Source organism: Hordeum vulgare, chromosome 3H (assembly GCF_904849725.1).
Source record: "Hordeum vulgare subsp. vulgare chromosome 3H, MorexV3_pseudomolecules_assembly, whole genome shotgun sequence".
Classification (NCBI taxonomy): domain Eukaryota; kingdom Viridiplantae; phylum Streptophyta; class Magnoliopsida; order Poales; family Poaceae; genus Hordeum; species Hordeum vulgare.
In genome coordinates, this window is record NC_058520.1 from 618,571,343 (window position 1) to 618,586,936 (window position 15,594).

A 15,594-nucleotide genomic window follows, 5' to 3' on the forward strand; every position below is an offset into this window, starting at 1 on the left:
ATAGCTAGCCTATAGGAGATGAAGGTGCAATCTTGGGGAAGTTTCTCGGCACGATAGCTAGAAACGGAGGATTTTGCCCAATAAACATAAATGATTGGCGTGGTGTCAAGAAGAATAGTGGTGAGGAAACAATACTTCAATGTGTACAGGTACTTCACAATTGACAAGGAAACAAATATGCTATTTGTTGTCCTTCTATTTATATCTAATTTGTCCACTTTAGTTGTAATGTGGTATACATGTCTATTTACATTCATTCTTTATTTTGTACTTTCTGACAAAGTTTGTATATCCTAGGTCATGTGAAAAATGGATACTCAAATCGATTGGAAGAGACCGGCGGAAATATAAGTCTAGTTTGAAAGATGCTTTCTTCAAACCCGCCATTGAAAAAAATCCAAACATCAAGCGTAAGGCTTTGTATAAGCTCTGTTCAGAAGATGTGGACATCGATCAATGGCATGGGCTTGTTAAATTTTGGAAGTCGAAAAAAGGAAAAGTAATGAATGTGATACTGTACTTTCCTGTTTTGAAATTTAAACGTGAGTTCTTGGGCTGATCTTATGATATGATTGCATCGTAACAGGCCCTTGCTGAGAAGAACATAATTAGTCGTTCCCTCGTGAAGAATTCACATAATGCTGGCACAAAGAGTTTTGCTTGTTGGAGTGAAGACATGGTGAGTAATCTTCATTATTGAATTGTTTTTTCTCTGTCTCTTTTGTCATATGGGTGTTCTTTCTGTTTTGTAGAGGCAAGCTGATCCTGAAAAGAAACGACCACACAGATCACGGGTTTATTTAGGAACTCACAAGAAGAAGGATGATGCTAATGGTGAAAATATAGATAGAAATGAGCGTCTGGTACAGAATTAATATAGAAATTATCTAATTGCTCTTGGGATCAACTTACAGTTCAATCTAACAAGCAGTATATGAATGATTCTTGTCTTATAGGATCGATTGAAGAATCTAATAACTGAGCGACCAGAGTTGGCACAAAATTTGAATGGAAGAGTTGCATGGGAAGGTGATGCCCTGCAGGAAGTATTAGGGAAAGAAAAGATTGGACAAGTGCATGGCATGGGTTTGCTTCCAACTCCTAAGCAAGTATAAGGTTGGACACCACGGTATCTACTGATTGTTCACCATATGAAGTTGAACATGATCACTAGTGGAAAACGGGCCTTTGGCCGGGACCATTTAGTCCCGGCCTGCCTCTGGGCCGGGACTAAAGGCCCGGCCACGTCGCCCCAATTCTCAATGCCTCCCTCGAGGCTTTAGTCCCGGCCCATAAGGAGCCTTCAGTCCCGGTTCGTGTCCCAAACCGGGACTAAAGGGCTACGCGGCGGGCAGTTGTGGTGGGAACCGTTCGTATCCCCCTTTAGTCCCGGTTGGTGGCTCAACCCGGGACTAAAGGACTAACACGTGGCATGCCGTAGTGGTGGCAACCGTTGGTATACCTCTTTAGTCCCGGTTGGTGGCTCAACCCGGGACTAAAGACCCAAACGATTTGCATCCCGCGTCGTTTCGGACGATGAAAAGCACGAACCAAAGCACAGTCGCCATTTCTCTGTTTCTTCTTCTCTCTCGCTCTCCCTCTCTGTTCTTCTCCTCTCTTCTTCCCTTCTCTTCTTCCAACATGCCAAGTCGCTTTCTTAAGGTGCTCGCACATGGCACGACCAAGCTCGATGTCGTGTACACGATCGAGAGCAGGGAGGTGCCGTTTTTTCTTGAACAGTTGAAGGAAAAATGGTTTGACGATGCAATGGAGCATGAGAAGTTCTTGGGGCTTGATCTGGAGTACACGGCCGATCAACGCGGTGTTGTTGTCATCCAACTATGCTTCGCACGCCATGTCTTGATCTTCCAATGGGCGAGGTAAGTTTTGAGGCTTTCTTTGATCCAAGATAATGACATTGTAAGTTTATTTGTTTCAATCATAGTTGGTTCCCTTCAAATAGTTGTAGTGAAACAATTTTGATTAGTTGAAGAGGAACACAATCTAATTGGAATAGTGTTCCATAATCTGGAAAATCGTATTAGAATCAACTAGTGTTTAATATGTTCCATTGGAATCATAGTTGGTTCCCTTCAAATAGTTGTAGTGAAACCATTTTGATTAGTTGAAGGGGAACACAATCTGATTGGAATAGTGTTCCATAATCTGAAAAATCGTATTAGAATCAACTAGTGTTTAATATGTTCCATTGGAATCATAGTTGGTTCGCTTCAAATATTTATAGTGAAACAATTTTGATTAGTTGAAGGGAACATAATCTGATTGGAATAGTGTTCCACAATCTGAAAAATCTGATTGGTTCAATATGTTCCATTGAAATCATAGTTGTAGTGATACAATTTTATGCGGTGTTCTTTGATCCAAGGTTATGAAAATTGAATATAGCTAGTGATCTCTCTAGGTTCCATTGGATAGGAATATGATATGTCATAGTCATGAAAATTGCATATGGCTAGTGATCTCTCTAGGTTCCATTGGATAGCTATAGTGATCTCTCTAGGTTCCATTGCATATGTTCTATTTGAATCCTAAAGATAATTTTCTCTTTAGTTGTAGTGAAACATGTTTCCTTATTGCAGCAGTATGTAACATTTGTTCCATTTTAATTTGTTTCTGTTGCAGGAGTGACAAGCATTGTCCAGAACTCATGGACTTCCTTCGCAGCGGCATCACTTCTGCTACCGTTGACATAAGGAACGACAAGCTGAAGATGAGGCAAAACTTCGGTATTGAGATACCAGCTGGTTGCCTCGTTGATCTCCAAACGGTATTCAGGCTTCGACATGATAGGACTTCGATGGCTCATATGGCAGTTGCCTTGATCGACGAGGAATATGGTGATATGAAGACCAGTTTCCCAAAGTCTCATCACAAACTTTGGCAGAAGGCCCCACTTGATCCTATCAACATTGAGTATGCAGCAAAAGATGCATACGTTTCATACGAGTTGTACCGCAAGATTCGAGTCGTCAACTATGGCCAGCGTCACCTCGAGGAAGGTGGACATTCTGATTCAGACGAGTAGTGTTCTGAACGTCGAACACTTGTATATATATCTATGATAGCTATTATTATGTACTGTTTGGACTAGTATCATGTACTGCTTAGACCAATTTATATATGTCTAGTTTCTGTTTGTGCCATTATAGTTTCGAAATTTGAATGGTTTAGCCCTTTCTAACTTCATTTCCTACTTTTGAAAATGAAATCCCTTTGTAAGAGATAGTTCTCGTTCGAAACCCTGATACTTCGAGAGAGATTGTCCGTTTTGTACACGAAGTGTATCCAGTTTTTGTCGTAGCCCTCTCAACTTTTTAACACATGCTACCTGGGTGAAATGATGATAGCATGCCAACTTCCAACATTTTCATAGTTCATTTGTAGTGCTTTTCAATTTCAGGGTCAACTAGCTCAAAAAATAAATAAATGCACGAAGAATACCAAATGAAGTCAGAAATTGTTGAAATTTTGTGACGTGCCTTAGAATGGTGCATTTTGAACACACAAAAAGTATGGAGTTCAAATAAGTTCAAAAAAATGAAATCCCTTTGTAAGAGATGAGTTCTCGTTCGAAACCCTCATACTTCGAGAGAGATTGTCCGTTTTGTACACGAAGTGCATCCAGTTTTTGTCGTAGCCCTCTCAACTTTTTAACACATGCTATGTGGGTGAAACGATGATAGCATGCCAACTTTCAACATTTTCAGAGTTCATTTGTAGTGCTTTTCAATTTCAGGGTCAACTAGCTCAAAAAAAAGTAAATGCACGAAGAATACCAAATGAAGTCAGAAATTGTTGAAATTTTGTGATGTGCCTTAGAATGGTGCATTTTGAACACACAAAAAGTATGGAGTTCAAATAAGTTCAAAAAAATAAAATCCCTTCGTAAGAGATGAGTTCTCGTTCGAAACCCTGATTCTTCGAGAGAGATTGTCCGTTTTGTACAAGAAGTGCATCCAGTTTTTGTCGTAGCCCTCTCAACTTTTTAACACATGCTATGTGGGTGAAATGATGATAGCATGCCAACTTTCAACATTTTCAGAGTTCATTTGTAGTGCTTTTCAATTTCAGGGTCAACTAGCTCAAAAAAAATAAGTAAATGCACGAAGGATACCAAATGAAGTCAGCAATTGTTGAAATTTTGCGATGTGCCTTAGAATGGTGCATTTTGAACACACAAAAAGTATGGAGTTCAAATAAGCTAAAAAAAATGAAATCCCTTTGTAAGAGATGAGTTCTCGTTCGAAACCCTGATACCCGAGAGAGATTGTCCGTTTTGTACACGAAGTGCATCCAGTTTTTGTCGTAGCCCTCTCAAGTTTTTAACACATGCTGTGTGGGTGAAATCATGATAGCATGCCAACTTTCAACATTTTCAGAGTTCATTTGTAGTGCTTTTCAATTTCAGGGTCAACTAGCTCAAAAAAAATAACTAAATGCACGAAGAATACCAAATGAAGTCAGAAATTGTTGAAATTTTGTGATGTGCCTTAGAATGGTGCATTTTGAACACACAAAAAGTATGGAGTTCAAATAAGTTCAAAAAAATGAAATCCCTTTGTAAGAGATCAGTTCTCATTCGAAACACTCATACTTCTAGAGAGATTGCACTAGTGGGGACAGGGCCTATAGCCCCGGCCCGTAAGGGGCTTTAGTCCCAGTTCACCAACCGGGACTAAAGGGGTGGGACTAAAGGCCTAACCTTTTCGTCCCGGCCCTCTTACACGCCGGGACTAAAGGTGCTCCACGTGGGCGCCTCGTAGCACCCCAGGGGCAGGCCCTTTAGTCCCGGCTCGTTACACGGACCGGGACTCAAGATTTTCAGATTTTGCTGGTTTTTGGCTTTTTTTGAATGAAATTATTTTTGGGTTTTAGGGTTTTAGGGTTTAGGTCTTCGGGAGATTAACATGATGCCTCGTTTGGTGTTCGGGAATTAGTTTCAATATAATTTAAAATAGAAATAATTATGCATATATATATAAAATTAACTTATCTTACAAGCGAGCGTATATATACAATTATATGGAGATCTGAATTATCGGGACTAGAGCCCGTCTATTCGATTACATGGACGGACATCAGTAATGGCCCTTAGCTACACTAAATCGTCTTTTGTCATCTATAGCTTCCGTCCTCAGAAAGGTCGCAAGCTCCTCTGCAACAGCAATCGCGCGTTGCTCTGGTAGGACCTTAGTCGTCATGGCCGTGTGCTATATAAGAAGCGGAGATGAATATGAATATCAATCATGATAACAAAGAATGACGGGTAAAAATAGAGGTGTGAATGTTCATTGCTTACGTCGAATATGTGATCCTTGTGCTCAGAGGTAAACATGCGAATGGTCTCGCAAACAAAGTATCCGCATAGATGCGTTCCCCGTGGCTGCTGGTCGCACTTTACGAGAATAGAATATATATAATCAAAATAATAATCTAGCATCATAAATGTATTGAAAATTAATAGAAGTATATCATACTACTACTTACCTGAGCTGCTTTAAAGGTCAGCTTCTCATGAATGTTACCGGGAGTCACGCACTTGAACCGCTTCCAAACCCTGCCCGACAAGGATAATGATTTGCTCAGTTTTTCATTAATTGATATATCAGAAAATCATCGAAAGAGACCGATAGAGCACAAGAATGATTATAATTACCCTTGGAGCATGTCCTGCAGGCTTTGGAACTGTTTCAAGGGTCTCGATAATGGGTCGAAGGCATCAACTATTCCCTTATCAATTTGAATGTCTAACAGAATCCAATGGAAGCTGCACATGTATATATATATAAGTGTCAGTAATTTATCAATTACACTTATAAGTGAATGGACACAATAGAGTAAAGACCCTCACCGAAGTTGTATGGAAACAGTATGTGGTCACAGAAATTTTGATCTATTAGAAACCTTAGAAGGTTTTCCTCCATCTCCTTGGGATAATTAGTTAGCGTCGCTATATGTATTTTATCTGGGTCAATAAACCCAATATTTAGGATGCACTTACTTTTACAATACAGAATCTTCATTCTGCATAATAGAGTACAAGTTATATATAGACAATGAATTGAAATAACTAAACAAGTTATATATATGTAGACAACGAATTGAAAAACTTACAGACAATAGCAACTCATAAGAGATTTGTCGAGGGCGTCGCCATTGTACATCTGGAAGAGTTCATCAAAGTCGATATGGATTTGTTCAGGGCGACCGTAGTACTCCTTGGGGACACTCAGCACGATCATCGTTCTCCCATTCTTTGATTCACTTAAGTACCATTGATGCAAGTAACGCATATTTGTTGGGAGATCATCTTTGCTGACCAAAGGCTCACCCAAGACAAACTGTGGCTTAGGGGCTACCACAGCCTTGGGTATCTTGTCGTCTTGGGAAGACAACAATTCTTCAACCGAGACACCACATGCAGCCGTCAACTTCTTTGCACTTTCTAAAGCTCGACCCTGCATCGAAGGGGGAACATTCTCGGTTAACACCTTGAGGGGTGGGATCGACTGTTTGGCCTGTTGTCCAAGCTGAGGAACGTCTGATTTTTTCTTGCTTGTAGTTGAACTTGATTTGCTCCCACTTGCACTTGCACGAGATCTGCTCTTTTTCACTTCCTTCCGCAATGTGCGTGTATAGTCATCAGGCTTATGGTGTAAGTCATAAGGTTTGATAGGAAGATTAGCATGACGTACCTTTGGGAGAGGCGACAGTTTGCGCTTTGGTGTGCTCTGTGGCTTAGGAATCGTCGGCGGAGCGTTCTTGGTGGCACGCTCCCGCTTAGTATCCGGAGCGGGGGCGGCAGAGACGGACGACCCAAGTCCGACGGCGGTGATCGAGATGGACTCGTGTTGTGCGGGCAATGTGCGTGTATAGTCATCAGGCTTATGGTGTATATCATACTGTGATGGAAGGGGGTACGATCATAAGGTCCGATAGGAAGATTAGCATGACGTACCTTTGGGAGGGGCGACCATTTGCGCTTTGGGGTGCTCTATGGCTTAGGAATCGTCGGCGGAGCATTCTTGGTGGCACGCTCCCGCTTTGTATTCGTGGCAGGCTCAGGCTTTGTATCCGGAACGGGCGGCGGCGGAGCGTTCTTGGTGGCACGCTCCCGCTTTGTATCCGTGGCAGGCTCATGCTTTGTATCCGGAGCGGGCGGCGGTGGAGCTTTCATGGTGGCACGCTCCCGCTTTGTATCCGTGGCAGGCTTAGGCTGCGTATCAGGAGCGGGCGGCGGCGGAGCGTTCTTGGTGGCACACTCCCACTTTGTATCCGTGGCAGTCTCAGGCTTTGTATCCGGAGCGGGCGGCGGCAGAGCGTTCTTGGTGGCACGCTCCCGCTTTGTATCCGTGGCAGGCTCAGGCTTTGTATCCGGAGCGGGTGGCGGCGAAGAGTTCTTGGTGGCACGCTCCCGCTTTGTATCCGTGGCAGGCTCAGGCTTTGTATCCGTAGCGGGCGGCGGCGGAGATAGAGATGGACTCGTGTTGTGCTGGCCGACGTCATGTGGAGGGCTTGGAGGTAATGGAGGTGTAGGTGCCCTGCGACGACTCGGAGGCGGTGTTGTCCTTGGGGCCGAGCCTGGAAGCTTGATGTAGTTCTTGTCCCATAGGATGACTCCACCCAGTACTTCTCCGAGTGTCCTCTCATTTTCGGGTCTAGCTATGTCGAGCTCCATATCACTAAACCCCGTCATGATTTCATCCACCCTGACTTTAGCAAAGCCAGCTCGAATCTCACGGCCATGCCAGCGTGCATCAGGGCCAGAAGGTAAAGCTTGTCCAACAGCCACCTTCATGGATATGTTCTTGAATTTCTGATTGAGTTCACATGATGTTGACTCCTTGATTCCATCCACGGGGTAGCCGGGACCGCCCTGTATTATTCTTCGTTCATCGCCGGGCGGGGCCTCAGATTCAACCATGCTGCTTTTACGCTTAGATGGGGCGCCGGTAATATCAAGTGCAGGATCTTCCTGGCGCAGTACTCCTCTAAGCTCATCAAACTGCTTCTGTTGCTCGTTAATCTTGGCAAGCAACTGGTTGAACTTGTCATTCTCCTCATCCTGCTGTCGCTTCTTTGCTCTCTCTCGGCTTCTGTAAGTGTCTTGGTCTCTGGCAAACCCAAGCCACCACGGTTAAGATGGACCGAAGCCTCGCGTTCGTCCTCCATGTTCGTCATTGCCGAGGACCAGTGTGAGCAAATCTTTATCTCTATCTGCAGTGAACTTTCTTTGTCCCTCCTTAATTTCTTTCACTATCCTTATCCAATTCTCCCTGGATATCCTAAGATTGTCATTGCAGATGAGGTCCCCTGTTTTTTCGTCGTACGACCCACCATGCGCAAGGAACCAATTTCCTGCTCTCACTTCCCACTCATCACGGAGTGGTTCAGGTACGATGCCTTTATCTATCAGATCTTGCTCTTTCTTTTCCCACTTTGGGATGGCAGTCTCATAGCCCCCTGGCCCCAGCTTGTGGTGATATTTCTTCTTGTCGGCATTTATCTTGTTCTTTTCTGATAATGCCTGGGCATCTTCCGACTCCTTGTACTCTTGAAATTCCTTCCATTGATTCGCCTGCTTGGCTAGATACCCCTCGAATACTGGCACTTTCTTGGTCTCCAGATAGTTTTTCCATAGCTTCTTCTTCCAGCTACGGAACAGTTCGGCCATCTTCTTTAGAGTCCACTGCTTGACTTTGGCCCTCAGTTTGTCTGCGGCGTCTTCATTCTCACATTCTGGCAGGTTGAAATGTGACATGAGATCATTCCAAAGATTATGTTTGTACCTTTCGACGACATAGTCACTATCAGCTGCCCCTTTGCGCTTGTTCCACTCCCGAACGCTGATGGGGACGTGATCCCTAACGAGAACTCCGCATTGCTTCTTGAATGTGTCAGCAACATTCTTAGGAAGCTTGGGTTCGCGCGTAGGCATTATCACCTCAAAGGTGTAATGCGTCCGTGCATCCAACTTTCTAGTCGGGCCTCGTTTCGTAGATTTGCTCGATGTGGAGGCCTAAGAGGGAGAAACATTCATCAAATGAATGTATATGTATACAATATAGAGCTATCTCCAATATTTTTCGCATATTACAAGTGATTGTCGAACTTCATATGTATACCTCGCCGGACTTTATTATTTCTTCACCGGCTTCTCCATCAGTGGAGCTATCATCACCTTCTCCGTCATTGGACCTATCTCCTGCCCCATCGGCTTCATCTTCGTGTCGCTCGACCTCCATTCCATATCCGGAGTCGTTTAGATATGACGTCGGATTTTCGGCTGGTTCAACGTCGGGGCCGTCTTTGATTATATCTTCGAGAAGTTCTTCCTCTTCGAGGTTCCTCATATGTGGATCCATAGTTTTGCAAAAAAACGGACATTTGATTAACTAATAAACTAACAAACTATATAAGAGGGGTTGGAAACTTCGAAGGCTCGTTTTATATAGGAGGACCTTTAGTCCCGGGTCTTAGCTAGAACCTAAACTCTAAAATACCAGCCTGGCGGAGCCCAGTCCCGGACACTTAAGCATATACAATAGCAAAATTAAACTAGTTCTATTAATTTTCTTGCTAAAAATAAACTATTAACACTTAAGCATATACAATAGAAAAATTAAACTATTAACACTTAAGCATATACAATAGCAAAATTATATTTCTACTTCTACTTCTCATATTCTTCTACTTCTACTTCTACTTCTCCTATTCTTCTACTACTTCGTCTCCTCTCCTCTTCTTCTATTTTTCCTCTTCTTCTCCTCTCCTGATCCTCTTCTTATTCTCCTTTTTCTTCTTTTCTTCTCCTCCTTTTCTTATTCTCCTTTTTCTTCCTTTCTTCTACTTTTTCTTCCTTTCTTCTCCTTTTTCTTCCTTTCTTCTCCTTTTTCTTCTTTTCTTCTCCTTTTTCTTCCTTTCTTCTCCTCCTTTTTCAGATTTTGCTTGTGCTGGCTGGAGTGTTGGGGAGGAGGGGGCGTGGGGCTAACCGGCCGGGGGTGTCGACGGCGCGCGGCGAGGTGGACGGCGGCGTGCCGCGAGGAGGACGGCGACGCGCGGCGAGGAGGACGGCGACGCGCGGCGAGGAGGACGGCGGCGGCGAGCAGAACGACGGCGACGGCGAGGAGGACGGCACGCGGCGGCGAGCAGGACGACGGGAAGCCTGACGGTGTCGTCGAGTTCGTCGCTTGCCGCGCCGGGCAGGAGAACGAGAGGAAGAAGAAGAGAAAATAGAAGATTTGGGTTCGAAATTTTCTAACTCCCGCTTATAGAGGTGGATCTTTAGTCCCGACTCGGGGCTCGATCCGAGACTAAAGACCCCTTTAGTCCCGGGTGGCGCCATGACCCGGTACTAAAGGCCCTTTTTTGGGCAGAACAGAAGGCGAGAAGCAGGGGCCTTTAGTCCCGGAGCGTGGTCCCGGGTGGAGCCACGACCCGGGACTAAAGGCCCTTTTTCGGTGGACAAGAAGGTGGGAAGCAGGGGCCTATAGTCCCGGTGCGTGGCAAGAACCGGGACTAAAGTTTTGCCTATATAAACCCTCGCCCCTGCCCGCCATATCCCCTGTTTTTTGGTTGTTGAAGTGTGACCATGCCATGCTCTTGCCACTCTAGTTCATGCACATGACGTGTTCGATGAAATGCCCGAGCCACTCTACTTAAGCTTTCTCCTCTCCAAACTCGACCTCCAAGCTTCATTTTCCTTAATATTTGTCTAGGTTTGGCCGTGCACACCAACTGCGAGCACCACCGTGGTGAGCCTCTTGTTCTTATCTTCTTTTTAAAATCAAAAAAATCTTACTTGTATGATTTAGATACATACTTGTATAAATTACTCACTTTCATTATTTTTTGTTATTATATAGTGCGATGGTTTTGGTATCCGCCTCCGTCGGCCCTCGTCCTATCTATAATTCGGATGTGGTATATATTATCTTTTATGACTATTAGTTTTATTTAGTGTTTATGACAACTATGACGACCAATGTGACATATATGTTTTTAATCTAGGACGTATGTGAACCGGAAATACTAACCCACATAAAAATTCTTGTCGAGAAATTAAATTTGGTTGAAAAAGAAAAAAAATATTTGAAGAAAAAATTGAAAATAATTGAGGATAAGAATATGGAACTCGAGTTGCATGTCGCCGATGTCATCGATGATCGCAAGATGAAGATCGATGCGATGCGGTTGAAGATGGATGCAATGCGCTTGAAGATGGATGAAATGCGCTTGAAGATTAGGAATATTAGAAAATATGCCATTGATAAAGAGGCTTGGTATCATTATGTTGTTGGGTCAATTGTTACCTTAGTTGCGATTTTGATCGCGTTTGTTGTTGCATTTAAATGTTTTACATAGTTGTATGTTGTTTTATGAGAGAACTTTATGTATTTATTTTTTGCAATAATAACATTTAATCACTACTGTTCTTTGGCTTTAATGTGATGATGAACTTGTATTAATTTGGTCATATGTTCTGCAATGATTTTTTGAACTTATTTGGACTCCATACTTTTTGTGTGTTCAAAATGCACCATTCAAAGGCACACCACAAAATTTCAACAATTTCTGACTTTATTTGGTATATTTCGTGCATTTACTTTTTTTTTGGAGCTAGTTGACCCTGAAATTGAAAAGCACTACAAATGAACTCTGAAAATGTTGAAAGTTGGCATGCTATCATCATTTCACCCACATAGCATGTGTTAAAAAGTTGAGAGGGCTACGACAAAAACGGCATGCACTTCGTGTACAAAACGGACAATCTCTCTCGAAGTATCAGGGTTTCGAACGAGAACTCATCTCTTACAAAGGGATTTCATTTTTTTGAACTCCATACTTTTTGTGTGTTCAAAATGCACCATTCAAACGCACACCACAAAATTTCAACAATTTCTAACTTCATTTGGTATATTTCGTGCATTTACTTATTTTTTTTGAGCTAGTTGACCATGAAATTGAAAAGCACTACAAATTAACTCTGAAAATGTTGAAAGTTGGCATGCTATCATCATTTCACCCACATAGCATGTGTTAAAAAGTTGAGAGGGCTACGACAAAAACTGCATGCACTTCGTGTACAAAACAGACAATCTCTCTCGAAGTATGAGGGTTTCGAACGAGAACTCATCTCTTACAAAGGGATTTCATTTTTTTGAACTTATTTGAACTTCATAGTTTTTGTGTGTTCAAAATGCACCATTCAAAGGCACACCACAAAATTTCAACAATTTCTGACTTCATTTGATATATTTCATGGATTTACTTATTTGTTTTGAGCTAATTGACCCTGAAATTGAAAAGCACTACAAATGAACTCTGAAAATGTTGAAAGTTGGCATGCTATCATCATTTCACCCACATAGCATGTGTTAAAAAGTTGAGAGGGCTACGACAAAAACTGGATGCACTTCGTGTACAAAACGGACAATCTCTCTCGAAGTATCAGGGTTTCGAACGAGAACTCATCTCTTACAAAGGGATTTCAATTTTTTGAACTTATTTGAACTCCATACTTTTCGTGTGTTCAAAATGCACCAATCAAAGGCACATCACAAAATTTCAACAATTTCTGACTTCATTTGATATATTTCGTGGATTTACTTTTTTTTTTTGAGCTAGTTGACCCTGAAATTGAAAAGCACTACAAATGAACTCTGAAGATGTTGAAAGTTGGCATGCTATCATCATTTCACCCACATAGCATGTGTTAAAAAGTTGAGAGGGCTACGACAAAAACTGGATGCACTTCGTGTATAAAACGGACAATCTCTCTCGAAGTATCAGGGTTTCGAACGAGAACTCATCTCTTACATGGATACTATGAAAATGAAAAGTGTTTGAAATTTAGTACATTCCATACATGCATTAGATAAAAGGTTTAATACATTATTGCATTATTGCACCAATATTCCTATCTATTATTTCTGTTTTCTTCTGGGTCGTAGCCATGGAGAATCTTCATCATTCAGTAGGATGGTTGGGTCAGTTTTCACTTTGAAGGGCGGAATTTCATGAAACTTATTATAATCTTCTGCCATGTCTGTCTTGTCATCTACTCCCACGATGTTTCTTTTCCCTGACATGTGGCGTTTTGGCTCATGGGACAATATCTTCTTTTGCTGATTTCTTTTTCTCGTTAATGTAGACATGTCCTTCACATAGAAAACCTGAGCGACATCATTGGCTAGGACAAATGGTTCGTCCATGTACGCAAGATTGTTGAGATCCACTGTTGTCATGCCGTACTTTTGGTCTACAACTACCCTGCCTCCTGTCAGCTTCACCCATTTGCACCAAAATAAAGGGATCTTAAAGGTAGGTCCATAGTCAAGTTCCCATATCTCCTCTATGTACCCGTAATATGTTTCCAAACAGTGCCCATTCTCGTCTGTTGCATTTAAGCGGACACCACTATTTTGGTTGGTGCTCTTCTTATCTTGGGCAACCGTGTAAAATGTATTCCCATTTATCTCATACCCTTGGAAAGTACATATAGTCGAAGATGGTGGCCTGGCCAAACAGTACAGCTCATCTTCAACGGTGTCGTCATTCATGAGATGTGTCAGCAACCAACTGCCGAAAGTCTTCTCGTGTTCCCCTTTAATCCAAGAGTCAGCCTTCCCCGGGTTTTCGGAGCGTAGAATATTCTTGTGTCTCACGATATACGGAGCCACCATGGTGGAATTATGTAGAACTGTGTAGTGTGCTTGAGAGAAAGAATGTCCGTCCATACATACTTTTGCTTTCCTTCCTAGTGTGCCTTTTCCTGTCAGCCTACCCTCATACGGAGATTCAGGAACACCAATCGGCTTCAGGTCAGGAAGAAAGTCCACATAAAACTCAATGACCTCCTCTGTTCCATAGCCCTTGGAGATGCTTCCTTCTATCCTAGCACGGTTACGGACATATTTCTGTAAGACTCCCATGAACCTCTCGAAGGGGAACATATTGTGTAGAAACACAGGACCGAGAATTCTAATCTCTTCGACTAGGTGAACTAGGAGGTGTGTCATTATATTGAAGAAGGATGGCGGGAACAACAGCTCAAAGTTGACCAGACATTAGACCACATCAATCTGTAACCCTGATAGACTTTCTCGATCGATTACCTTCTGAGAAATTGCATTGAGGAATGCACATACCTTCACAATTGCCAGGGGAACATTTTCCGGTAGAATTCCCCTCAATGCAACCGGAAGCAATTGCGTCATAAGCACGTGGTAGTCATGAGACTTTAGGTTTTGGAATTTTTTGTCTTTCATATTTACGATTCCCTTTATATTCGACGAGAAGCCAGTCGGGATCTTGATACTGAACAGGACTTCAAAGAAGATTTCCTTCTCCTCCTTAGTAAGAGCGTAGCTGGCACGCCCTTGAAACTGTCCTGGATGCATGCCATCTCTTCCTTTATGACATTCCTGGTCCTCCCGTGCTTCCGGTGTATCTTTTGACTTCCCATACAAGCCCAGGAAGCCTAGAATATTCACGCAGAGATTCTTCGTCAGGTGCATCACGTCGATTGCCGAGCGGACCTCATGGACTTCCCAGTAGGGTAGCTTCCAAAATATAGATTTCTTCTTCCACATGGGTACGTGCTTATCAGGGCCGTTAGGAACAGGTTGGCTGCCAGGACCCTTTCCAAAGATTACTTTTAAATCTTTGACCATCTCAAATACTTCAACACCAGTACGGATGACAGGCTTCCCCCGGGATTCTGCCTTGCCATTGAAATGCTTGCCTTTTTTCTTTAAGGGATGCTTGGGCGGAAGAAAACGACGATTGTACGGATACACATTCTTCCTACAGTTGTTGAGATATATACTTTCTATCTGATCCAAACAGTGCGTGCATGCATTGTATCCCTTGTTTGACTGTCCTGAAATGTTATTAAGAGCAGGCCAATCATTGATGGTTACGAAAAGCAACGCTCGAAGGTCAAATTCCTCTTGTTTGTGCTCGTCCCACACACGTACACCTGGTTCGGCCCACAGCTGTAAAATTTCATCAACTAATGGCCCTAGGTACACATCAATATCGTTGCCGGGTTGCTTTGGACCTTGTATAAGCACTGGCATCATAATGAACTTCCGCTTCATGCACAACCAAGGAGGAAGGTTGTAGATACATAGAGTAACGGGCCAGGTGCTGTGACTGCAACTTTGCTCCCCAAAAGGATTCATGCCATCTGTACTCAGACCTAACCATAAGTTCCTTGCGTCAGCTGCAAATCTCGGGAACTCTCTCTCGATTTTTCTCCACTGCCGACCATCAGCGGTGTGCCTCAACTTATCGCCTTTCATACGATCTTCCATGTGCCATCGCAACAACTTCGCATGATCTTTATTTATGAACAGACGTTGCAACCGTGGTATTATAGGAGCATACCACATCACCTTGGCAGGAACCCTCTTCCTGGGTGGCTCACCCTCAATATCACCAGGGTCATCTTTTCTGATCTTATACCGCAATGCAGTGCATACCGGGCATTTATCCATATTCTCGTTCTTCTCACCGCGGTAGAGGATGCAGTCATTAGGGCATGCATGTATCTTCTGCACGTCTAAT